The sequence below is a fragment of the Cygnus atratus genome, chromosome 24 (genome assembly GCF_013377495.2).
Source record: "Cygnus atratus isolate AKBS03 ecotype Queensland, Australia chromosome 24, CAtr_DNAZoo_HiC_assembly, whole genome shotgun sequence".
Lineage (NCBI taxonomy): Eukaryota > Metazoa > Chordata > Aves > Anseriformes > Anatidae > Cygnus > Cygnus atratus.
In genome coordinates, this window is record NC_066385.1 from 3,709,986 (window position 1) to 3,734,558 (window position 24,573).

Here is a 24,573-nt window from a genome sequence, read left to right on the forward strand (position 1 = left end):
CTAACAACTCCGAGCACATCTCCAATGTAGGCTTTTTTTTTTTTTCCCTTTAAAAAAAAAAAAAAAAAGGGGGAAAAAAAAAAAAAAAAGACAAGCGGATGGAGACAGCCCGTGCCAAGTGCTTCGAGCACGCAGGGTTCATTTGTTTCGGTATCCAGGTACCGTTAGGGCCGGCCCCGTACCCACGTCTGCGCTCCCGGCACAAGGCATCGTAACCCCTTAATGACTTCCCTTCAGCTCCGTCCCCAGATCTAATCTCTGCAGGCAGGGGAGCGAGATCTTTATGAAATAAAACGCGGACGGACGGAGGGACGGGCTCTGCATCTCGCTGCGGACCTCCGAGGGAAGGTGGATTTCGCCTCTCAATTCTCCCCCTGCCCTGCCGCTGCTGCGCTCGCCAGCGCGTTTTTGTCGCGAGCATCACGCCTCAGCACAGAAACTTGGTTGCCAAAAGGGCTTTAAATCAGAGTAGGAAAAAGTTTTAAAGAAAACCTCTCCGGCGGCGTCTCCGCTGCGCATCGCACAACTGCAAAATGCTCTCGGTGGAAGAAAAACTGGGAAGTTTTTCCAGCACCGACCACCCCCACCCCGACCCGCAGGTCCCAGCGCGCCGCGCACGGTGCCCCACGGGGCGCGGGGATGGTTTTGTGCCCCCCCGAATGCCGGGAGCCCCTTCCCACGCCATCCCCGTGCCGCCTGGCAGTGGGGCCGAGCTGCCGGCCAGGGAAGTCCTGGCGGGCGAGGGGTTTTTTTCTCTGGAAAAATCAAAATAGAGCGAGGGGAGGTGACATCGAAGGGCAGAGGCAGGCAGCACTTCTCTCAGGTGCACCAGGGTGCCCAGAAGCTGCACGTTGCCGTGTTTTTACATCTCCTGAGATGGCTGGATGGGTTTCCAAGGGCATTTAGGGCTTTATTCCCCTACTTTTTCCCCTCCCTCTCTGGGTATCACCACGCTCGCCCCTCCAAGGGGCAGATGCCAGCAGCTCCCCCCGGGGGGGCACAGCCGAGCCCCCGGCTGCAAGGTGCCCTCCTGCCCCGCTCCGGCGAGCGGCCGCGCCGGAGGAGATGGAAATGAAAGCGGACAGGGCAGGAAATTTCACGTTTCCACTTCCAGAAACGGCAGGTGACAGCGGCGTGGCAGCAAGCAGAAGGAAGGGGGGGGGGGGGGGGGAGGGAAATCGCCCCCGGCCCCGAGGGCTGGGAGCTGTCGGGAGGCAGCGGGGAGCATCCCCCGGAGCCCCCGCACCACCCGCGGCCGGGGCTGAGCGCTTCGAAAGCGCCACGGCCACGGGGGAAAACTGCCCCCGCCACGAATAACGAGGATTTCCCGAACCCTTCCAGCCGCCAAAGCCCGCTCTGCGGTGGGAGACGAGGTGGCCAAACGATAGAACCGTGTGTTCCTTTTAAATGGAACAGGGGGAGGTGAAAGAAATGAGGGGGGCTCGGCGTTGTCCTGCCTTTCTTGGGGAAGAAGAATGGGACGCGTCCCCGCGCGGGGCTCGCCCCCCACCTTGCCACCACAAAGGCGAAGCCGGCCCCGCACCTCCAGCTCCTCTGCCCCCCGCGGGACGGCTGAGAAGGAGCTGGGGGTGGGGTGGGGGGGGAAGAGAAATAAATAAAAAAAAAAAAAGCAAGGAAAAAAAAAATCACAACTCAAAGCCGGAGCCTCGCCGCCCCCCTCCCCAGCCCCACTGCGAGACACAAACAGCCTCAAAGCATCCCCCTCTCCGGCGGCAGAAAAGAAAAGCTGCCGGGCTCTCCGGGCAGCAACTTCACAAGTGAGTGCACTCGCATTCCTGCCGGGTTATTAGGAGGGAGAAGGGGCACGGGCCCGCAGCGGGGATTTCGGCGGCGCTGGATTTTACGGGGTGCACTCATTTCCCAAACGCGCTCCGGCCGCTCTCCCCTGCCCGATGCGGGACCGGGACACGTCCTCGGAGGGCAGGGAGGTGAGCGGGGCCGCTGATGTTCCCCCCCCCTGCACACTCTCAGCCCCACTCCTCGCTTCCTCCCGCCCCCAAACCACAACTTTTCAGCCCTTTTCATCCCATTTCTCCGCCGGTTTTCTCAGCTTTCCGCCCCCGCCCCCCCAGCAAACCTGCCCCAAAAGGCACCCAGGCGCTTCCCATCGCATCCTCCTCACCCGGCCCCTTCCCCACGGGGGGCACCCACGGCTCCCCCCGGGGCCCAGGTCCCTGCAGCACCTTCCTGGGGCTGAGGGGGGCAATTTTCCACATTTTCCCCCCAAACAGAGCCCAAGTTTGGGCTCTGCACCAGGTCACAGCACTGTTTGCTTCTCCCAGCAATGCTCAGCCCCCTGCTTCGGGCTCAGCATCAAATGGCCCTGGGGGGGGGAAACCTCAACAACAACAACGAAAAAAACCAACAACTAATAAATTCAAATAAAATTTTTTAAAAAAGGCAGCATCTCTGAGCCGGGATGATCCCCAGCACTACTCCAAGTCCCGTCCCCCCCTCGTCCCCAGCTCCGTGCCACAAAGGGCAGGAGCCGGAGCCACCCCAGGGCTCTGCAGCCCTGACAAAAGCTCCCCGCCTCGGCACATGAATTTTCCTCCCTGCTTTTCGCCAGATTTCTCCCCCCAGCGCATCCCCCGCCCCCCCCTTTGCAGTTCGATTTGAGCAACCTGAAGGGGGAAAAAAATAATAATTAAAAAAAAAAAAAAGGCAAAGAAAAAAAGGGGGTAAATTTTACGAACCCGGTGATTTCTCCTTCCACCCACCCCTGGGGGCTTGTCGGATTTTAAACAGACTCGAAGGGGGGGGGGTGGGAATTAAAAAAATAAATTCAGAGCTGGGTTTCACAGAAGCCCGAGGCTTCGCCGTGTTTAATTGACAAGCTGGGGAGGATGAAGGGGAACAAGGTCCCCGTGAACCCAGAGACCAGGGGCACAGCGCCCGTGCAAGCCCCACGTTGTGCTGATTTCCCACCGAACGCCTGCTCCCAGCACAATGCGGTGCTCGCGTAAATTTTTTAACACACAAGAAGAAATTTGTAAAAAGTAAATCCTCCTTCTGGTTCGGGTTAAAAAACAACCCAGGCTTTTTAATACAGAAACTAATAACGTTTTTATGGTATGCCCCACAGCTTTACAATGCTCGCGGAAAAGCCAGGGCTTAACCCGATGCTAAGTTGGGTCCGACCGTGGCAAGAGGCAACGTCGGGATCCCGCGGCTGCCAAACGGAGCCGGTGGAGCTGCCTAAACCCGCCGGGGGATCCTGGAGAGGAATCCGGACCCAAATTCCTTTAGGGCTATATTAAGAGGAGCAAAATCCCAGGGCAAGTTTTTCAAAGCGTGCGCTCCGAGCGAAGTTGAGCTTTCGGGCGGCCGTGAATTATTCCTGCTCTCCCCCACGCGGGTTTTTATTTGATTTAGAAAGTGCACGGGGGGCAGGGGGGGGAAGAGAAGGCGACAGCTCTTCACTTTTTTTTTTTTTTTTTTTAAATGGGGGGGGTGGGGGGAGAAAAAAAAAAGAATCAATCCCAAATGGCAAAAGCAAACCCAATTACACTCCACTTGTTCTCCCCTATACACACCTTCGGAACGCGCCTGCCAACTCGAACCAGATTTCCTACCACCGAAAGAAATATTCGGAGCAATCTGCTGCTAGCACAGCACTTTGTGGAGAGCCTTTCTTTTTTCCGAGGGGGAGCGGGAGAGAAGAGACAGAGCCGCGTTTGTTTAGGACACGGACGAGGGAGAGGGCTCGGGGAAGAATAGGAGCGAGCGAACTTTGCCGGGGCAGCATCGCGCCACGGAGCCGGGACCGCACCGAGCGAGGCTGAGCCGAGGCAGCCCTGGGGGGCTCGCAGCGACCCACCGAGGTTTCACCACCCGATTTTAAATTTTTTATTTTTTTTCCACCAATTTCTGAACCCCCACAAGGCGACGGCTCCGTACGGAAAAACTCTTTGCCAAGGCGCTCGGATCCCCGCCGTCACCACCAGCAGCAGGCAGCCCCCCGAGCCCTCCCGCGGGCAGCGGGCATCACACCGGAGCCCCGAGCCCCCCCCAAAACCTTGTAGGAACCCCCCCAGGCCAAACCACCCCGTCTGCCCTCCCGAACAAAGGCGCACCGAAGACTCCCAAACTTCGCAGCCGGGCGCACGGCGGGCACGGATTCGGGTCGGGGCGCGTGGCGGTGGCCCCCCCCCCGGTGCCAAACCCGCGGCCGGCTCCTCCAGCTCCCTGCAATGGGGTGGTTTTTTTTTTTTTTTTTGGCGGTGCCCGTGGGTTTTCCTCCTCTCCCTCACCTTGTGGGTTTTCTAGAGGGTTTCCCAGGGCGCCGGAGCGACGGCCGGTCTCGCTGCAGGTTGACGGGGACGGCTGCGGCTGCTTCTCCCAGCAATTTCAAAACTTGGGGCCGCTCGGCCGCCCGACTTATTTATCTCGAGCGAGGCGAGCGCGGAGCGGCGGGGCTGGGGGGGCGAGTTAGAAAAGTGGGGGGAGGAAGGGGAAAAAAATAATAATAAAAAAAATAAAATAATAATAATAATAAAAAAAAAAAAAACCGAAGAGCCCACCCCGAGCCCCCAGGAGCAGCTGGTGTTAAAGCAAAACTGCCAGCGGGGGAAGAAAGAAGGGGGAAAAAGGCGAAGCCCCAACAAAGGGAGCGCGGCGGAGGCTTGGCATGGCGGGGGCCCTGTGTGCGTGTGTCCCCCCCCCCGGTGCTGGGACCCCGGCCCGCCGGGGAGCGGCACCTCCGGAGCCCGGCTCGGCACGGCTCAGCCCAGCTCGCCCCGTGCCCCCCCGCCCCCCCCCCAACCCGCCCCGAGGGGGCTGCCGGGGGCCGCCTTCCTCCTCCTCCTCCTCCTCCTCCTCTTCTTCCTCCTCCGCCGCCGGCCGGGGAACGCCTCGGGGGGGAGGCGGAGACCCCCGAGCCCCCCCCCCCCCCCGCCTTGGGCTGCACCGAGAGAGGGGCGCAATGGGGACCCCCCCCGGGATCCCCCCCCATTAATCCCCCCCCCCCCCCGCTGCCTTTGTCCCGGCTCCGCACCAAACTTCCGCGGAGGGGGGGGAAGGGGGAAAAATGGGGGAAAAGGGGGAAAAATGGGGGAAAAGGGGGCGGGTGAAAGAGGGGGGAAGAGGAGGAAAGGGGGAGGAAAGGGGGGGTAAGGGGGAGAAGAGGGGAAAAGGGGGGGAAGAGAGGAAAAAGGGGGGAAAAGAGGGGGGAGAAAGAGGAGAAAAGGGGCGAAAGGGGGTGATAAGGGGGGGAACGGGGGGGGGAAGGCGAAAAAAAAAGGGAGAAAGAGGGGAAAAAGGGAGAAAAGGGAAAAAAAGGGGGAAAGGGGGGGGGGGGGGTCCTGTCGAAGCTCCCCGGTGGGGGGGGGGGGGGGGGCACCGGGACCCCCCCAAGCCCGCTCCGCTCTCACCCACCTGGTAGCGCGGGGGCCGCGGCGGGCATGCGGCCGCCTCCTCTTCCTCCCCTTCCTCCTCCTCCTCCTCCTCCTTCCTCCCCCCCCCCCCCCCAAAGTTCGACGGGGCGCGCCTCTAGGACCGCCGCTGCATGGCACGAGGCTGCTGCTGGCGGCGGCGGCGCTGGTGCTGGAGGGGGGGGGAACCGGCACCGGCGCCCCCTGGCGCCCCCCCCCCCCTCTTTCGGGAGCCCCCCCACCAAGGCTACGGGGCGGCTGCGGGGCGGCTGCGGGGCCGTGCCGAGCCGGGCTGGGCTCCGGGGTCCGCCTCGTCCCGGCTCGGCTCGGCTCGGCTCGGCGCGGGCGCGGCGGCGCGGGGCGGGAGCCGGCCGCCCTACCATAGTTCCTCTAAAGCAGGTGCAGCCGCTTTCCCTGCCCGGCCCCCCCTCCCCACTGGCCCGAGGAAGAGGAGGAGGAGGAAGGACGGGGAGGGAGGAGGGGGGGGGGCTCCGTTCTGTCGTGTCCCCCCCCCCCCACCCGCTTGGTTTGTGGTGTAAGGGATGCGGTGGGTTTTCAAGCCCCCCCCCCCCAAGTGGGGCTCGCTGCCCCCCTGTGTGCTCCCGGTGTTGTTAATTAGCGCCTGTGGTAACTGTGGGATTCCCCAAGGCCAGTCCCGGGGAAAGTGTTGGGTGAGGGGCTGGGGGGTGCAGGGGGAAACTGAGGCACGGGGGACGGGCTGGTTGTGGGGCGAAGCGCTGCCAGGGGTAACGGAGCTCGCACGAGGTTGCTGAGCCCATTTTACGGGTGGGAAAGGTGAGGTGCTGAGCTGGTAACCCCAGCAGCCCCCCAGCCCCACTCTGTTACACCCCACGGCCGCATCCAGCCAGGCAATCAGGGTCCCCAGCAACCCGTACCAGGCCACTGAACCCAAACTTGCACCCAGCTGCTGGCCCCACACATCAGGATTGGGCACCCAACCTCCGTGCAGCTGCTGGACCCCATCCATTGCCCGGCTGCAGGACGCGAAACCCTTCCCCACACCCCAAAAGCACCCTCCCTTGGGTGCCAGGGCTGACCCCGAGCAGGGCAGGGGGACACGGTGGCAGCGGAGAGGGCTCAGCACGCTGCGCCCACCCGGCAATGTCCCCACCAGGCCCATAGGGAAGGCACAACCTCATGTGGACGCAGCGAAAGAAAGTTTTTTGTGAAGCCCCAGAGGCAATTTGGTTCACTAGCACTGACTCCGTGTTCTTTTTTTTCGCTTCTGAAGTAGCTTTTTAGACATTTCTGGGGTTTGGACAGATGAAATAGTTTTAAAAAGTGAAATTAGGATGAAAAGTGGTTTAATACAACCAGATTCTTTTTTTTCTTGACCATTTCATTTTAACATTTTTTTTTAAAATTATTCTTGAATGAAAATTCCCCTGCACCTGGAATTTCCACGTGGCGGAAAAGCCCGCTCCCACCAGGCACAAGCTGTGGTGCCCCCAGCAAACAGCCCGGCGACCCCATCAATGTCATCCCCCCAGAAATCTTCCCTGGGGGGGCAAACAGCCGGTGGTGAGGGCAGGGCGGTGCTGAGCCTCCAGCCCTTCTCCCACCTGCTCTGGAGGCCTGAGATTTTTCGGAGGGCTCCCCTCAGCCGTGTGTTTGCTGCGCACCCGCTTCTGTAGAATCATCTCCAAGGGGCTGGCTTTCTTGGAAGGGGCCCCCCAGGATGGGGTTCTCTGAAATGCCGTGCCCCGCTGTGGTGAGGGGAGGGCTCTGTTTCCTAAAGGTAAGCTCTTTTTTGGAGCAGGACAACTTCCTCCTTTCCCTCGCGGTGAAAAATCCCAAGCAGCCCTCTCCGTGCTCCCAGGTTTTGGCACCGCATGTTCCCGTGTGGTCATGGGGTTTCCTGTGAAACTCGTCCTCTGTGTTGTGTCCCCACAGCTCTGCACCCCAAAAACACCCCAGAGGCCACCCGCAGCCACGTGGCCTCTCTTTAGCTCTTTGCTCCAAAGGGAAATTTTCCCAAAGGTGGCGGAAAAGGGTAGCTCTGTGATCATCACAGCGGGCGATTCCCACGCATGGTGCACTTGCGAAGGATGCTGGGGTCCCCCCTTGATTTGGGGTGCACGGGACGAGCACAGCCTGGTGCACGGTGCTCGGGCAGAGGGTTTGCTCTGGGGGTGGCCGTGACCCATGGAGGCACCACAAGTCGTTGCCTGCCCCTGGCTTGACTAAGAGACGATTTTCCCAAGGTGTTTTTGTGGGTTCACGGAGCTTTGTTTCCCTCCTGGGTACATGCCCGCTTGCCTTCCTCTCCAGGTTTGTAGCCTACGAGAGCCCCAGCATTCTGACTTTGCGGGTTTTTTGCCCCAATATCAGGCTGCAAAAAACAGGCTGTTTTTTTAAATCCCGAACTGGCACTCTTCGGAGTGAAAAATAGCTTTGCTTTGAGTGAAGAGCCTCGTCAAACCCGCGCCTGCCCTCTTTTCTCAACATAAGAATAGCCCCTTTGAAGACATCAAATAGCATCCGAGTGGGAAGGATTTGCACAAAAAGACATGGGCAGACTTCCACCGAGGGGAGTTTGTGAATTGAGCGTGGCCCAAAGATCCCTCTTTGTTCGTCTGTGTCAGCCAGGAAGAAAATATTAGGAACAGGACCTGGGTGAGGTCCCAAAGCGGCGCTCGCCACGGCACCGTGCGGGCTCTGGTCCTGCTCCAAGGGGCCGCCTTGCTCCTGCCCCAGCTGGAAACCCCATTGCTGGGGGGACTTTGGGGCTGCTGCAGGCAAGGGATGTTCCTGGGATTGCAGGAGAGATGCTCGTAGATGCTCGTGCTACAGTGCTAAAGTCCCAAGAGAGGGTAAAAAAAAAAAAAAAAAAAAAATGGAAGGAAAAAAGTTCCTTTATTCTGCAGCAGGCGAAGCTTTCGGTGTGTATCGTCTCCAAAAAGATGTAACGGAGGCGGCAGGATTTATCGCCCTGGGATCAGACGTTGTGCATAATGCCTGGTTATAAAGCACGGAGACACGTGATGGGAGGACAGTGGTGTCGCTCAAGTGGTGGGGTCCCACGTGGCGGGGTCCTTCCCCTCCAGAAGAGTTGTACATCCCAGCTCCCCCCGGCAGGACACATCCTCACTCTCTTACACCTCTACCATCATTCCCCAAATCCCTGGGATTCCCAAATCTCTAGGATTTTTCCTTCTTTCTTTTTTTCTTTCTTTCTTCTTTTTTTTTTTTTTTTTCCTCCTCCACAAAGCGCCTGCTTCTCCATCCAGAATATTGGAAATCTTTAAAAAGTGAAAATCTTCACTCAGAGGTGTTTACCCGGAATGGAGGAATTCCCAGGTTGCTGTAAGCGTGGCAGAACGCTGCAGTCTTCCATGGAAAAGGTCGGTTTGGGTTTGCTCTAATCCCACTGAAGGCAGAGCAGCTCCGACCTGGGCAGCGGCCTCATCCTGCCAGGAAAGTCCGAGCTGGCTCCAAAACCCCTTTGCCACAGGTTACGGGTTCACCATTGCTGGCAAATTGACGGAAGAGAGCACGAGAGCTAAAGCTCGTTTGTCTTCTGTCTCTTCTTACACGGTGAGAGTGACTTAAAAAAGAAAACCTGAGTTTTCTGAAGATGCTTGTTTGAAAAGCAGTGAGTGGCCAAAGATGTGAACACCACCCCTGAACTTTCTGCTTCCTACCTCTCTCCCTCCTTCTTTCAAGGCAAAATAAACAAACAAACAAAAAAAAAGGTGGAAAGAAGGGAAAAGAAAATTGGGAATGGGAAAATAGGGAGAACAAGGAAAAAGTGTTAATTTTGGGGGGAGGGAGCTGTGCATTCACACAGCTTAGCCCCAAATTCCCGTCCCTTCCAAGGTGGAAAGCTCAGGAGCAGCAGAAAAGCTGTTTTTCCGCCCAAAACACACCATCCATTTCCATGCGCATTGCTTCCCCTTGGGGACCGGGGCCGGATCCGAGCCACGCTCCCTGCCTTGCACGGGGCTCACCTGGGCAGCTCCCGCACCCCGCTGCCAGCACCGTGGGATGCTCAGCACGGGGAGCAGGGGCAGGATCCGTGCCGGGGGGCAAGTGGGCAGCCCTGGGTGCTGCTGGAGGACCGGGGGAAGTCGGCTTCGCCTGGACGTGCCGGCGGGCCCGTGGCCGCCGCCGCTCTTGGACCCCGCACACGTGTTGCGTAAGGCAAAGAAATGATGCACCGAGTTACTGTAAGTGATGAGAGGCTCCTGGCTGCCTTTTAAAGCGACAGGCTGCCGGGTGCACCGCAGTCAGCGCCGCTCCCTCTTCCCCCTCCGGTGTCCCCCCCAGCAGCCCCAATGCCAAAAAGCCCCTCGGTATTCCCCGAGCGAACAGCCCCTGGGGATGGGACAGGGACAGCACGAAACTCGTGGCCCTGCTCTGAACTGCAAAGAAATGGGGGGAATATTGCAGGGGGTGCAGCCTCCTTAGCCCTGGAGCTTGGCTGGGGGTTGCAGCCCCTCTGGCTTGCAGCTGTGCCGTGCCTCAGTTTCCCCTTCTTGCACAGAGAGAGGCGGTCAGGCAGCCTGGGCTCGGCTGGGGTTTGCTGAGCCAAAGTTTCTGGTTAAAGGAGAGAGCACGGAGGCGAAAACGCCAGCGCCTGGCTGCGCTGTTCCCACACACGGAGCAAAGGTTGTGGCGTGGAGGGTCTCCAGCCAGGGACCAATTTTCCTCCGTGCCTGCAGAGCCTCAGCACAGGAGAGGGAGGAGGCTGCGAGGCGAGGGGATGGATGTCATACAGTGTGCCAGCAGCGATGTGGGCACCGCAGCACCCCAAAGGGACCAGACCCCACGTGCCGTGCCATGCCACGCTGTACCATGCTCCTGGCACCCAGACACACAGGACGCCTGGCTTCTCTCTCCCCACCAGCACGTGCGGTGTTTTTATTTTTTTTCCCTTTCCCCTCTTCCCTTTTTTTTTTTTTTTTCATTTATCTGCTTTTCAAATAACGTTACTCATCCAGAGCGGGACGTCTGCGCTCACCACTCCCGGTGTTTGTCTGCATTGTTTCCTTAGGGGAGATGCTCACCCGCATGCGGTGACTACTTGTCTGAGCCGTCACGGTGCCGAGCGGCGGGGATTACTCATGGTGTAAGGTTTAAGAAAGCAGGGGGGGAGAGAGGCCAGACTTGGCCCTTTGTCTGCAGTTGTTCATTTCTCGCTCTTTGATATATTTTTCCCCTCCTCTCTTTCTTCCTCTGCCAATGCTCTCCGTCCCGGCTCCCCGAGCTCCCTCCTCCCCGCACTCACACCGGAGCTCCGGGCCAAATCCCCGCGGGGTGCCCGCCAGCCTCTGCTGCGCCGCCGCAGCAGCACGGGGGGGTCCCCGTCCCCTTGTGTCCCCCCCCGGCAGAGCCAAGTCCTCCCCGCGGGCCTCCCCCTGCAGCCACCTCTGCAAGTTGCCCATTTCTGCATGTTCTTGGCCCAACTTTCCCCACATCCCTCTGCCAACGGCCCCGCGTGGCACCTGCCCACCCTGCTGCTGCCAGGGCCGGTGTGCCAAACCTCGGCTGCCGGTGGGTGCAGCAGCATGGAAATGGGGGGAAAATGGGGGGAAAGGGGAAAAAAAAAAACAACAGATTTTGGCATCACCTTGGGGTCCAGCAGAACTCCCAGTGTTCTGCTGAGGGCAATATACCCGCTCCCACCTCTGCAGTGCCAGGGCACAATCCTCGGATTTCGGCACGTGCTTGGGAAGGCGCAGCAGGAAAGCATTTGGGACGCGCTCCTTCCCTTTCTCCACGCGAAACCGCGGCAGATCGATGAATATTTTAACAAAGAAATATTTCATTAAAAGAGTTGATTGCTTAATGAACTGTCCCTGTGAGCCATCAAAATGCAATGTTTTTTTTGTTTTTTTTTTTTTTTTTCCTCCCCTTAACGAAGGCGAAGATTCATATCACGAAGAACTGGCTTATCGCATTACCGTAATAGCCTGAGTAGACCAAGCCCACAGAGCGGCGCGGGGCAGCCGGGGGCTGCCTCGAGCGGGTGCCAGGCACGTGGCGGGACCAGGCCGGGTCCCTGGGCACTGCTGCAACACGGTCTGTAAATAACAGCGGTGGGGACGGGGCTGTTTGCCTTGGGGCTGCCAATACTGGAAGGGAAAGAAAATTATGTGTATTTTTTTTTTCCTGCTCAAGAACATTGTTATGAAGGGATGGTTTCTGGTTAAAAAAACATTAAAAACCAGTTCCGATGTATTTCCCGGATTTGCACCAGTGCTCAAGCCTCATTTACCTGGTTAAAATAGAAATAGCATCTCCTGGCGATGCTGCTCATTTGCTTTTGTGCCACGAGGTGCCCACTCCTCCGGCCCTGCCGGGGTGAAGACAGGAGGGGAGGGCATCATCCTCCTTCTTCGCTCCTTGGGGAAGTTTCTATTTTGTCACTTTTTGAATGTTTCTTAGCAGCAATATTCCTGTTCAGCTCAGGTTTTGTGGCAGCTCCGCTGAGGACGAGAGGTGTCAGGGCTGCACGGGGAGAGGGGTGCTGAGTCCTTCGTGGGGGAAATGAATAACAACCTGCCAAGAAACAAATGATTTTCCATCAGTTGGAGCGAGGCCTCTTTTTGTCTTTGTGCAAAATTAAGTTTTGCTGATTGGGGGTTACTTTAGTACCCAGGGAGGATGTTAAAGGTGCAGCCAGGGAAGGTGAGGCAGGGCAGCGCAGTAACTGGTGCTGCATGGAGCGGTGGGTTTGGAGGCTCAGGAGGTCAGGATCCGGCCTGTGCAATGCTCCAAGCAGTGGGACCCGGAGGAGGAGGGCTTGCAATATGTGGGACCAGGGCTGGACTGAGCTGGTCCTGCGGGAGCAGCTGGGGAGGTCACCGGCAGCACCTCGAGCAACCGCACAAACCCGATGCGATGGAGACCGAACTCCGGTTAGAGAGTGAGGGGAAAACACACACCACGTCCTGCAAGAGCCCCTCCTAACTACTGTCTGCCCTTTGGAAAACTTCCCTGGCAAAGCCGCCTTTCGGCGAGCCTAACCCCAAGCTTTCACATTTATTTGCTTATTTGTAAATGTTTCTCGACGCTTCCAAGTCTGGCACGCATCTGCACTGATTTTTCTGTGGAAAGGAGCTGCCGAGACCGTCGCCTGTGCAATCCCTTCCCAGGGAAACGGGCAGGGATTAGATCATCAGATGGCGATTGTGAAAGCTAAGTGAGTATTTACTGTAAGAGGGCTTTGATTCAGCAAGGCGGGTGTTTGAGTGCTAAGTCAATGGGATGGGAGCATGTGCTCCTGTGCTGGGCTGAATCAGAGCTGCGCTGGACACCTCGCTTTTCCCACAGCCTTTGGCTCCCTGCTCTCTTGAGACGTATGCTGACATTCCTGTCCTGCAGCAATGAGTCTGGAGGAGGCAAAGATTTAGCAGGAAAAAGCCAGGTTCTCACTGGGTTCTTTTCTTTTTCTTCCGAAAAACCACTGCAAGCCTGCAGGAAGTGCAGAAGTGGTGGAATCTGGATTTTTAGCAGCACACAGCTGGGCGTACCACGTAAACACACAGATGTTTTGCTCCATGCACTTTTTGGCCACTTTGTTTATAACTTTACTTGGGATCACAGAAACTGGGGTTTCCTACTGAAAAGCCTTCTCCTGTTCTTTCATGACCTTTGTTCAACAATGACCCAATTTCACTCCAAATGTGGCATATACTATTCCTTAGGTGAGAGGAGAACCAGCATGCAAAATTGGGCTGCTTTTTTAAAAAAATGCTGCCATTCGCTCACAGTTTTTTGTTTGTTGGGAGGACTGGGTTCTGCTAGGAATGCCACTCATGGCAGAGGGGATGGCTGCTGTGCTTGACTTGAGCAATGGGTTAATCTTCATGGGAAACCACCCGTCACCGCTGCTCGTGCTCAAGGACTCGCTGCCTTTTGGCCAGGACTTTTCTCCCCTGGAGGGCTTGGATGGATGCAGTCCCCGGGGGTGGCACAGTGCCCTTGATGGCTGCACAGTCCCAAGTGCTCAACACTGGGTACAAGGACCAAGAAGGGACAGGGGCAGCTCAAAGTCAGGCTGCAGCGTTGTGCCTGTGCTGTACATCATGCGTAATGCCCGCCGGTCCACGTGCACGGGCTGTGGTTTGGCCAAGAAATCTCCAGTTTGCCCCAAGGAAGATGCAGGGGAGAAACAAGAAAGCACCGTGGAGGATGAAAGACCCGATACCCTGACCTAATTCAGAGCCTAATCCACAGCCTGCCCTAATCGGGGGGATCTGAATCTTAAAGTCTGATCCCCCCCAGCAAGGCAAATGGTAAAAAGCAGCGGGACTTGGGTGATGCAAGCCAGCTGCCACGTGTCCACAGAGGATCCTGGAGGGCTCCCAGGGACAGATCCAAATAAAAGGGAAGCGATGACCAGTGGGGGACATCACGCAACCACGGCCTCTCCTGGTCCCGTGGCTTGGGAAGGGAACTTGGCCTTGGTGCCCCATGCATGGCGAGAGGCATGGAACTGCACTTTTGGATCCACTTGGGATGGGACGGGAGGGAAGATGCTGTAAGAGAGCAGCAGAGCCACAGACTCTGTGATAAAACCCTGCGGGAGCTGCGGGGTGGGCAAAGCTGGCGATAAACCAGCTAAAAACCAAGCGCGAAGCAAAGCCATCTCCCGCCTGCACCGCGGTCGCGCCGCCGCTTCGCAAATGTGCAAATTATGCAGCCATTTCACGGGACACTTAGGAGTCAATTTGCAACGCGGCTCAGGGGGGAAATTGGGCACATAATTCCCCCGCGCCATAACCGGGAGCAGCCCGCTTCGTTTAACTCCGAGCCTGCCCCTTGTTAGCGCTTGCCGAGGGGAGGACGCTGCGGGCACCGGGGGCCGCGTGTCCCCGTCCCGGGGGGGCTCAGCTCGAGGGGCCGGGGGTGCAGCGCTCGCACCCCCGGTGCACACGCGCCGCGAGATCCGGCAGCCCAGAGCACAGTGGCAGCAGGCTGTTCTCATTACAGCCCAATGAGGCTGTTTACTCACCCAGCTGGAGACAGTTAGAGAGTGATAAATAATGAAAGAGAAAACATGATTTTCCCCTCTGTGGTTTCTATTTGTGTAACCATATGTCACAGCTCAATACGGCAGCATTTTTTTCTGCTTTATTCAGGAAAGAGTTGATTTTTTCCACAGAGTGGCTATTTTTTTTTTCCCTCTTTTTTTTTTTTTTTTCTTCTGGTGCAGTGACAAAAGTATTTCTGTTTGTTTTCCCGTGAAACTCACTCATATGCAGTCTCCTTAAAGTCTGGCTCGTCCGGTAACTGCGAGGGTTTGATAGCGCTGTTCTCAGCTTCTTTTCAAATACCTGTCATGTGGCTGCGGGGAGAAGAACCAGCTGAAAACGGAGCAGGGGAGGAACACCACTGCAGGGTAGGGACTGCTTTGCTCTGAGGCTGCAGCAACTTTGTACCGGAGGATAAAAACATGTTGGAGTTTTCCCTGGTGAGAGGAGGGAGGGTTAGGTGAGCGATAACATCGCTCCTGTGGCATTTTTGCCAACAACGCTTTCCGACTGCTTTGCGAGGGTGGTAGGGCATTGTTCCTGCTGTTGTGCAAGCAGGGAAACTGAGGCACAGCGCGCTGCAGGGATTTGCTCCAGGTGCAGCCCTAGAGCTGAGCTGACCTGCTGAAATTCGGCCACGCTGAGCACCCTGGTGTCTGCAGGGCTCTGTCCCGGAGCGTCTGGAGCCCTGTTCCATGCGGCGAGCCCAGCCCCGTGTGCCCTGGGGAAGGCAGGTCCCTGCAAGGTCGCACTCGCTGCCCGCGGGGAACCGCGGATCTTCCTCCTGCAATTATCCCCCTGGCTTCCCCCAGCGCCCGATCTTGGCTGCTGGCGTCTCTTCCCCTCCCATGCCCCCGGAGCCTGAGGTCTGTTTTTTGGAGGTCTTGGCACGCTCTGCTGCCGAGCTTCCCTCTCGGCCAGGGGCATACAATGTACTTTCTGCCTTAGCAAGTTCTCCAGCTTCATAACAGCCTCTTCCCGCAAGATACGGCGTTTTGGGAGGGCAATTATCCCAGTGACCTCATCCATGTCTGCAGCATGAGGTCACCGACGTGCAGGGAGGTGTGCACCTACCCCGTGCCGAGCCGGGCGCGCCAGGAGCTGGGCTCATCCCAATCCCACCTCTGTGCTCGCTCCGGATCCCAATCCCGTCTCCGAGGAAACGGGCAATTAATTCTGGCACAATTCCCCGAGGCCAAATCAGATACTCGAGTGTAGATGTGGCAGCGATAGGAAGGGTGCAAGAGCCCAGACAGCACAGATTACCAATATCCCTGCCTGATGTGGGGTTTGGGAGAGATGTGCCGGTGCTGAATGTGTGCCTCTGTCTTGAAATAGTGCCGAGCATCGTACCTTGCTTCCCCAGACCTCCTGAAAGGAGACCTGCGGACCCACCATGCCTCTGGGTCCTGGTCCTTGGTGTGTAATCGCATTGGGTGCACAACGTTAGCTGCGATACCTAACCTCTACAGCCAGAATCCCAAAGCCTCTGCTGCGTTTGATTTACCTCAATTTAATTTAGAGGGCACACCTCCTTGTATGGCTGATCACTTTTTTAAACGTATGAAAACTATTTATCTGGGGGTTTGTGTAATAATCACCATGTGCCTGGAAGGGAGGAGATCACCCCCTGCCCTGCACACACACACGTGTGTGTTACACAGGCATTTGCACAGCGCTTTGCTGGTTCCTCCACTGGACACTCATGGCTTCCCTAGTGGTACCCAGCAGCACGTTTGGCATTTCATCACCTGGGTTTGAGCAAGTCTGGAGTTTCATCAGCTGCACCACCTCTTCTGGTTCTCAGAGGTGAGGTCCCATCATCAGGGAGTGAGCTGGGAAAACACCGTCGTCAGAAATGTGCTCACGTCCACATCCACCCAGAAGCTGGAGAGCAAGCTGCGACCTGAAGCTGCTGCTACTGAGAGCGAAGCCACCACGTCCCCAGCAAAAACACCCCGGCTCTGAGCCACACACCGAGTGTCCGAACACTTTCACCATTGATGGAGTTGTCCTTTTTTAAAGCAATTTAACTGAGTAAAATCAGTATCTTCTTGCTCCGGGTCACAGCAAGCTCCCACTGTATGACTTGAGCTGGAGCTGAGGGGAAGGCGGGTCCCGCTGGCTGCCCTATCATTTTTTACAGGCTCCCACCAGCAGCCCAAATGCACTCCCCTTGCCCCCAGGTCCTGCTCCTCTCACCACAAGCACCAAAAAATGAGGGCTGGGGATTTGCTGCAGGTTAATTGAGGTTATTTCATATTAAAGCCCCTTGCCTCTGCAAACTCAACCTTTGCAGCATGGCACCAGTGGTTTCACCATGCTCCGTTGCCCCCCTTTGCACTCAGCAGAGGTATGTGGATGCTTCCCTGCTCATCTCTCCCCATTGCAGCTCCATGTTGATGTCCTGGCAGATGTGACATGGGCCTTTACCTTGCCATGATGCCCAGCTAAGCCCTTGTTGTTCAATGCTTGTACACGCCTTGCAGGAAACCCTCTTAGCCATCACCACACAGCTGCCATGAGCGCAGCCCACCCCACACCCCCACTGCTTGGAGGCAGACCTGCAGAAAAAAACTAAATTCTCTTGCTTTGAGTTGAATACCAGGACTGAGGCCATCCTGGAGACCACCGAGGTAGCATCTGGAGGGAGGCTGCAGCCTCCAGAGAAGACGCCCATCAGCTGGGAAGCATGTCTACTGTGACTGCATGGGAACACCGAAACGCTTCCTCTGCGTAACGTCACTGCCCGCAAGCTCGCGGCTCTGGGCTCGCAGCCCCCGTGTGCCAGCAAACACAAAGGCTCTCCATGGCTTTTTCCACTCCTGGCTGTGCAAACACACGGACTCTGCTCCTGCCAGCGGTGTCCGCCTCCGTGCCTCCCCTGCCTCCCGGCCCCGGCACCGCCTGGGTTAACGGGAGGCGGTTGGATGGAAAAGGCCCTTTTTATTGTAACAGCAGATACAGAGAAGAAAAAGCGCTAGAATCATTTATCTGGCTCACAGTTTCGCTAATGCCCTCGGCTTTAGGCCAACGTGAGATATTATGAGGTAAATCGGCCAAGTCATGCTATACAAACATTTCAAAAAAGAAAGATATTTTCAGGCTCTTGAAGGAATTCAGCCCTCCCCCTCTGCCCCCGCGTCGGGTTACTGCAGACCTCGGCCGGGGCCATAGCCCCCTTCACATTGATCTGAGAATTAAAAAAAAAAAAAAAAAAAAGGGAACTTGGTCCAAAAGACAGCACTCAAGTTTGGCACGGGGCTTGCTCTGCGATGCCACCGTCCTGGCAGTGGCCGGGCACCGTGCGGAGCTCCCTGCGCATCCCCTCCGTCCTCACCCACCGCCCCGTGGGCACCCTCGGAGCGAAGAGGAAGGGCAGGGCCAGGGGTGCCAGCGAGGGGGATTTGCCAAAGGAAAAACATACCTTCATGGTCCCACACGGATGGCTCTTTCCTCTTAACATCCCCAGACTTGCCCTGCAAAGCGAGCCTCCCCAGATGCACCGCGCTGCCAGACTGCCCCTCGGTGCCGCCCTCCTGCCCCTGGTGCGCACGAGACCCTTCTGCACCCTTCACCCCAAACCCCGAAATTGGAAATACTCTTGGCCAGGTAGCAGGCACTGCTGGATTTCTGGGTTAATAATGGATTTTAAGGTCACAGGAACTACGCGTGTTCAATAATATATACGCTTTTTATTGCTTACAACATTTAAATCGACGTGTTTTGTTATTTATTAAAGCGCCATTGAAAATCTCTTTCCATTCTTGTTCCTGTGTCCCGAGCAGTTCATTAAAATGCCCACCTTTCCTGTCATAAAACCCACGTACGCAGGGTAATAAAATCCAAACATGTACAGTTAAAGTCCCCACACAGAGGATTAAAAAACCGACCCGCAGCCCGTCTGCCGAGTGCCCACATAAAGCACTGAAAAAGCTTCATGCTGCGGCACTGACACCCCCTCGGGTGCGGGATTACAGCACAAGGAGAGGTGACAAGGAGAGGTGACAAGTGCCTGAGAGGCTTGGGGCTGGCCCAGGGGGGTTCAGCAGGGGACAGAGCCCTGGGGTCCGCCCTGGGTACCGGGGGCTGCCAAGGTGCCCGCATCCGCTCTCGGTCCCACCAACCCGCTTGTGGTTGGGAGCGGGGAAGGGGTCCTCAGGTGGACATGAGAAGCCGCCATCCCCTCCCCAGCCAAGGGGGATGTTTGTTGGAGGGGTTGCAGTGGGGCTTGGTTGGTTTTTATTGAGGAAACCCACCTGAACATGGAGCCTGTTGCTCGCAGCCAGGGAACGCGCTCGGTTTTCCAGCTGCCCAAAGGCAGAGGTGCTCGGGTCCGGGCTCCGCTTCCACCTGAGGCACAAACCTCCAGCTGATGACCCAGACCCCATGCTGCTGCCACAGCTATGAGTAGGCAGGTGATGAGATTTTGGCATACAGGCTTATTTCTCTTCTTCCCCTGCTGCGCCTCGGAGGTTAGGGTGAGACGGGCTCAGCCCAGGTCTCTGCATTGTCACCAGCCCCTGGTGTCACATCAAGAGGGGAGAGCTGGTGGCACCTGGCACGGGGCTGGGAGACCCACCTGGAGAAACCCTCTCCTGGGGTCCTCCCCACCCCAAAGGCTGTGGGTTGCAGGGTCAGGCAGGCAGCCTGTGAGATGCACCTGTCCCCAAATGCTCACTGCCTCTGATCAATGGTGAGCTGGGCAAAATCAGGAACATCATTATCATAACAGCCTGACAGCAAAATGGATAAGGTGTCCGGGGTGATAGGTACATCTCCCTCCACCCTGGGCACCGGCAGCAGCACCCTGTTCCTACCCACCCCTTGCTCTTGCCCAACCCCGCTGAGATGCCCGGAGCCTCGGCGTGCAGCCAGAGCATCCGCCGGCACGGCATCGGCACCGCAGCCCCCGTCCTCCCTCCGCCTGCTTCCTCCCCCCGGGGAGCCCCAGCGCTTTGCTGGAGGGCACGGAGTGAATCATCCAGTAACACAGAAATCTCGGAGTCCTCTTTAGACGTCCCAGGAGGAGGCAGATCTGAGGGAAGGCAGCGGAGAAGATGCCTGCAGCAATGTCAGTGCGAGAACAGCCGGGCTGACAGGATTCAGTGCGGGGATTAAGGTTGGGATCAGGGATGCAGGGAAAATGAAAAAAGACTCTGGCTTTCAGGCACGCCTCCGCTGTGTTTGTCTTCTTGTTTGCTCTGGAGGAGGACGGGCTCCCAGGGTACTCAGTTTTAAAAGGCCCTGGATCACCTTCCTGAAGGGGCCGGGGTTCACGTCAGCACCGCATCCGGAGGTGTTTGCAAGGGAGCAGGGATGCGGAGGGCATGAAGGTACCAGGGCGTGCAGGTACCAGGTGGGCATCTCTGCCGTGGCTGGCCCCAAAACCATCCCACCCATGGATGCGCTGAGCGGCACCGAGCAACCGCAGGGCCCTGCGGGATATCCACCTTGTCACAGGGTTTCCCAAATTTCTGTGTTCCACTTTTTGGTGAAACTGCTCCCACTTAATCGTCCACAACATTTCTCATCTGGGCACTTGACTGCCTCCCTCCCAGGCCAGGGCAGGAGGCACACCAGTGCCCTGACGATTTCCTTGCCAGCTGCAAATCTTCTTGCTCTAAGGTGGCATTTTATTGCGCAGGGGAAAGCAGGGCAGCTGCCTTTCTCCATGCTCCAGCCTCTGTTAAAAGCAGGCCCACAGGTCATGGGAAGCTCATGGAGAGTGAGAGAGGAGGAGAAGCCAAGCCAATTAGGCAGCTCACTTAGGTGTGAAGGGGACCCAGAAGTCCCAAGCTCCCGAAGAGAAGCCTGCCCCTCTGTTATTCGCTAACAAAGGCACAGAGCAGCCCTTGGTGATCCAGGCAAGAGAGGAGACAGTGAACGGTGGGCACCAGGGAAAGCAGAACATACCTAAAATCGCATTTCCAAAGGGAACGAAGGCTCCCACCCTGCTCCTGACCCGGACGGAGGCAGCACCCTGCACCCACCCGCTGCACAGGCAGCATTCCCACTCCAAGGAAACCCGGACTCTCATCCCTCTGACCTATTTCTCTTCCTTGCCTTCCCTGTCTCTTTTCTCCCCACCAGCTTCCCCAAGTCCTTCCCCTGCTGCGGGCTCCTTGGCACTGCCGTGCCCACACTCACGCCTTGCTCACATGCCAGCGGCCGCGCTCCTCCCGGCTCGAGGACACCGAGCTGGGGTGACCCTGGAGCTGCTCACGAGGCTGCTGCACTCACACGGTGCTCTCCGACTCCCTGCTTTGAGGCTTTTTTTTCCCTCCCCTTCCAGATACAAGAGACACCAAGTTTTTCCTTCTTAACCCTCTGTTTTCACCCCTTCTTCCCTTCCTTTGATTCCCAGTATCAACCCCTCGGTTTTCAAGGTTTTTTTCCCCCCTTCTTTCCTACCCCTCTCCTTTTTTTTTTCTTATTTAAGTTTTTCTTTTAACTTTCAAGGTCAACACGGACAGACAATGCCACCAGTGCCTGTTTGATATGTGAGCGCTATTGGCGTCCATTGCCACGGTTTCCGTGGTAACACAGTAACCATTAATTTTCAATTAAAGTAGACAAAAAGCCCGATGACAGCTCCAGGTCTGCTGAAGATGTCAAGAATCCGTATTAATATACAGCAAGAGAGCATAATTGTGTGTCCATCTTCCCGAGCAACGAAAATGGAGGGATAATTACCAGCTAGAAAGCCACTCTGTAATTTTGTTCTTACTGTCACCACAACCCTACATATTAGCATAAATTAAAAGCAGGGTTTATTGTTACCAAAGTGCATTGATATTTCCAGCCTATTTTCTTCCTTTTAACTGTTTGTTGTTGACGAGTGACTCCTGGACACATGGAGGGTGAGCCCACAAGGAGCGATCGAGACACCGGAGAGTGATGGATGGAGCCTCGCAATGCCACCCAGGTGGCAGGGAGGGGAAGGCGAGCAAAGACGGAGCACAGAGGGGGGAAAGAGAAATCCCAGGTCCCTTCTCAGCCGCTTTCCAGCCCCGCATCCCCGAGGAGCTCCCAGTGCCCGTGCCGTCCATCCCTGCTCACCCATCACCACCTCCGCCGGGGGACTCGCACCCCTTCCAGCTCCCGCGTGCACGGTGACAGCCGCTGAATTCATGAATTTAAGTGAATGGAAAAAAAGCGGGTTCCTTGTATCATATCCAGCGAAAGCTGTCCTTCAAAAAGAAATTTAGTGTAATTACCCTTAAGGGAGCGATCCTCACTCAGTCAGTCACAACACTGACCTGCTGCTAGGATCTGACAGGGAAATTACAGGCTGTGTACTCAACAAAAGGGGCTTCCTTCCTTCTTAGAGGGAAGATGAAATGCCGAGGTTTGAAAAGAAAAGTATTGGCTTCTGGGTTTTAAATCAGTATCTCGCTGAGGGCTTTCCTTTGCACAGGAACGAGGAGGGGAATGGGCGTTTTATGGGCTGGAAAAGGAACCGAGACGACCCAAATCCCCACCGGGCAAGGAAGGTGGGTCCTCGGGATCTGATTTTGTGATACACAGTGAGGCGACAGGCACGGCAAAGAGCTCTGCTGCCAACGAGCCTGGCACATCCCTGCCCATCTCCCATGGGAGCAGTGCCACCGCACCAAAGTTGTCACCTCACTGTGACTGTCACTACTCAGTGCGGAGCCCCAAAGCGTCCCCAGACCTTGCCACCGCTCCACTTGGAGACAGGCCTAGAGAAGTCCCTGGGGTCCCCCCTTGTACACGAGGAGGGCCCAAACCCCTCTGGATCCACCGGTTCGCACTCAGGTGGTGAATTCCCAGAGGGCTGGAGGAGACAGTCATAATGCCTCTGATTAAAGGGGGGGATTAGCCAGAATAAATTGATACGCAGAAAAATGCACAGATAGATTATTAAGCAATCAATTTGTAAAGAGCTGAGAGATAGCAGCGAGGGGATGGGTTTGTCCCGAACGCTGCACCGAGCCAGTTCTCTGAGGAGGAGGTGGCAAACCAGTGGAAAAGGGGAAAGCAGAGGATGGGACCACGGCTGGCTTCAGAAAAGCTGGTGCAGCCCCCAGTGTTCTCCTAAGCAAGTAAAGGCAATGGTCTCAAGGTAAAATCTTCACCCTGCAGCAGCACATTCGGGTGGGAAAGCCCACCAGGAACAGCCAGCGCTTCATCACCGGTGTGAAAGGGCTCGATCAGGGCTGGGGAGGAGGGACAGCCCCCAGCCTGGGTTCATGGTTCAGGTGGTGGGAAGCGCACATGCACCATCCAGGAGATCACCCTGGAGAGGGGAGGCTGCTGGAGGGGCAGGATTAGCCCCAAACCATCTCGATAAACAGAGGAATGACCTAAGGGGCTGCAGTCAGCCCAACAGCACGGGCACCACAAGCAAAAAGCTGATGGCAGCTGGGGCACAACAAAAAGGGATCTGGGATGTCCATTTGGTGGAGAGCTCGGCACAGACCCACAGGGTGCGGAGCAAAAGGGGCTGCAGTGCAAATGCTTGGCTGGTGCTCGTCCCGTGCTGCCCATTGGGAAGGAGATCAGCAAACCAGAGGGAGTTCAAAGAAGAGTAGAGAAACAACGATAAGGGGTTTGGAAAGCACAACCAGAGAGACTGGAGGAGCTGCGTTTGTTTAGTCTAGCCCGGAGAAGGCTAAGGAGGGCAGCCGATAACAGTGTAAGAGGTCGCTGCGAGGAGGACAGGATTGCCGCTCTCCGTGATCCTGGTGCAGGGGGACCCAAGTTTCGGGGCAGGGAAAATGTACAAAATCACTGCAGTGTGAGACCAAGGGAGATCACGGCCTGTTTTGTAAGCCACAGGAGAGCAGAGGATACCACTACAAGGGAGAACGGGGGCAGCCCCCCCCACGCCAAGCATCCCCCGGGGCAGTGCTAGGGGGCGAGAGGATGCTTGGGCTCCATCCTCAATGCTGGGCTCCCCCCAGCTTGTCCCAAATGTTGACGTTCCTCACAGGAGTACAGCAAATTCTCCCACAACCAGCCCCATGGTGCTCGATAGCCTTGTGATAGACCTAGCAGTGCAGTGAGCAATGAGGGTAAACGCATCTAAATTCACCAGCTTTGGCCAAATCAAAACTTTTCAAAGCAGATCAGCTTGAGCAGCCTTTCACAGCAGAAAGGAGGAAACAGGAGCAGGCCGACAGCACCTCGGCTGCGCGGCTCAGAGACAGGGAGGCACTTTCCGAAGGGATTTGTTTGGAGAACATTTAGTGCCTCTAACAATTAGAAATATGACAACAGCTTTAAAAGCTCAAAACAGGATCACCTGATTTTCTGTAAACAAAACACTCAGCTAGAGATCTTTTTTTTCTTCCAAATTCCATTTCACACTAATTTAAAAAAAAAAAGTGCTTCTATTCTATTTGCAGCTTTTTTTTAATATTATTTTTTATTTAACTGGGGCACTTGCACTGTTTATGAATTGCTATTATACCTGCAAAACACAGCAGGTAAGGGAAGACAGCCTGCATGCTCTTTGGGCTGTAAAGCATTGGACACAATTACTGTGCAGATTTTGGGCCCTACTTACAGCTTCTGGGACTTGTTGCCTAAGTCAAGACTCACCTTCCAGACCTCGGAGCCAGCATCCTATCCCCAAGGAGCATCAATGCTGCTACAAGGAGCTGGGAAACACAGCCCTAGGCCTGAGCTCCTTTTATCTAGGTGCCCTGGGTTGCCAGTGGTGGAGAACACAAGCACTGGCTGCACCTCAATCCCCTCTGGGCCAAATCACCTGGTGTAATTGGTGCTGCTCCACTGGCACCAGTGATTTAAAGCAGCTGAGGTTTCAGCTCTCAGTGTATAGGTTCCACCTGTGAGAGTTAGCCCTTCCCTTCCCTTCCCTTCCCTTCCCTTCCCTTCCCTTCCCTTCTATGTCCAGCAGATCTGTAGGATACTCTGATCCTGACCTCAGTACCTGCCCTAGAAGTGGCAGAGGAAGCACTGAACAGACCTGGAGGATCCATAAGTGCTGCCGGGATCCCTGAGGACGAGGGAAGATGCTATAAGCGTTATTCACGTGCCCAGCTCAGCTGGTGGGATGCTGCGTGCCCTGCCAGCTGAGGAAACAGGCCAACTCCTGCTTCTGGCTACACAAGGATAAATCTAGAGCAAGTCCCCTCTGAGAGCACCTCCTTTCTGGAGGCAGGCTGTTAAGTATCCACATTCGTTTA

At 56.4% G+C, this 24,573-nt stretch overlaps 1 protein-coding gene across 13 annotated transcripts in view; it reads right to left on the bottom strand.

Annotated features, from left to right (window-relative positions):
• FOXP4 (forkhead box P4) overlaps nucleotides 1-5,469 on the bottom strand; it is a 59,111-nt gene extending 53,642 nt beyond the window's left edge. For 6 of the 13 annotated variants that reach the window (XM_050715381.1, XM_050715378.1, XM_035561548.2 and 3 more), the window contains exon 1: nucleotides 4,275-4,470. The gene's annotated coding sequence lies outside the window, so the exon portion shown is untranslated. Of the gene's footprint in view, nucleotides 1-4,274; nucleotides 4,471-5,397 lie in introns of those variants that run through there. The other 7 variants (XM_035561546.2, XM_035561541.2, XM_035561543.2 and 4 more) reach the window with 6 other exon arrangements.
• Between the last annotated feature and the right edge of the window lie 19,104 nt (nucleotides 5,470-24,573).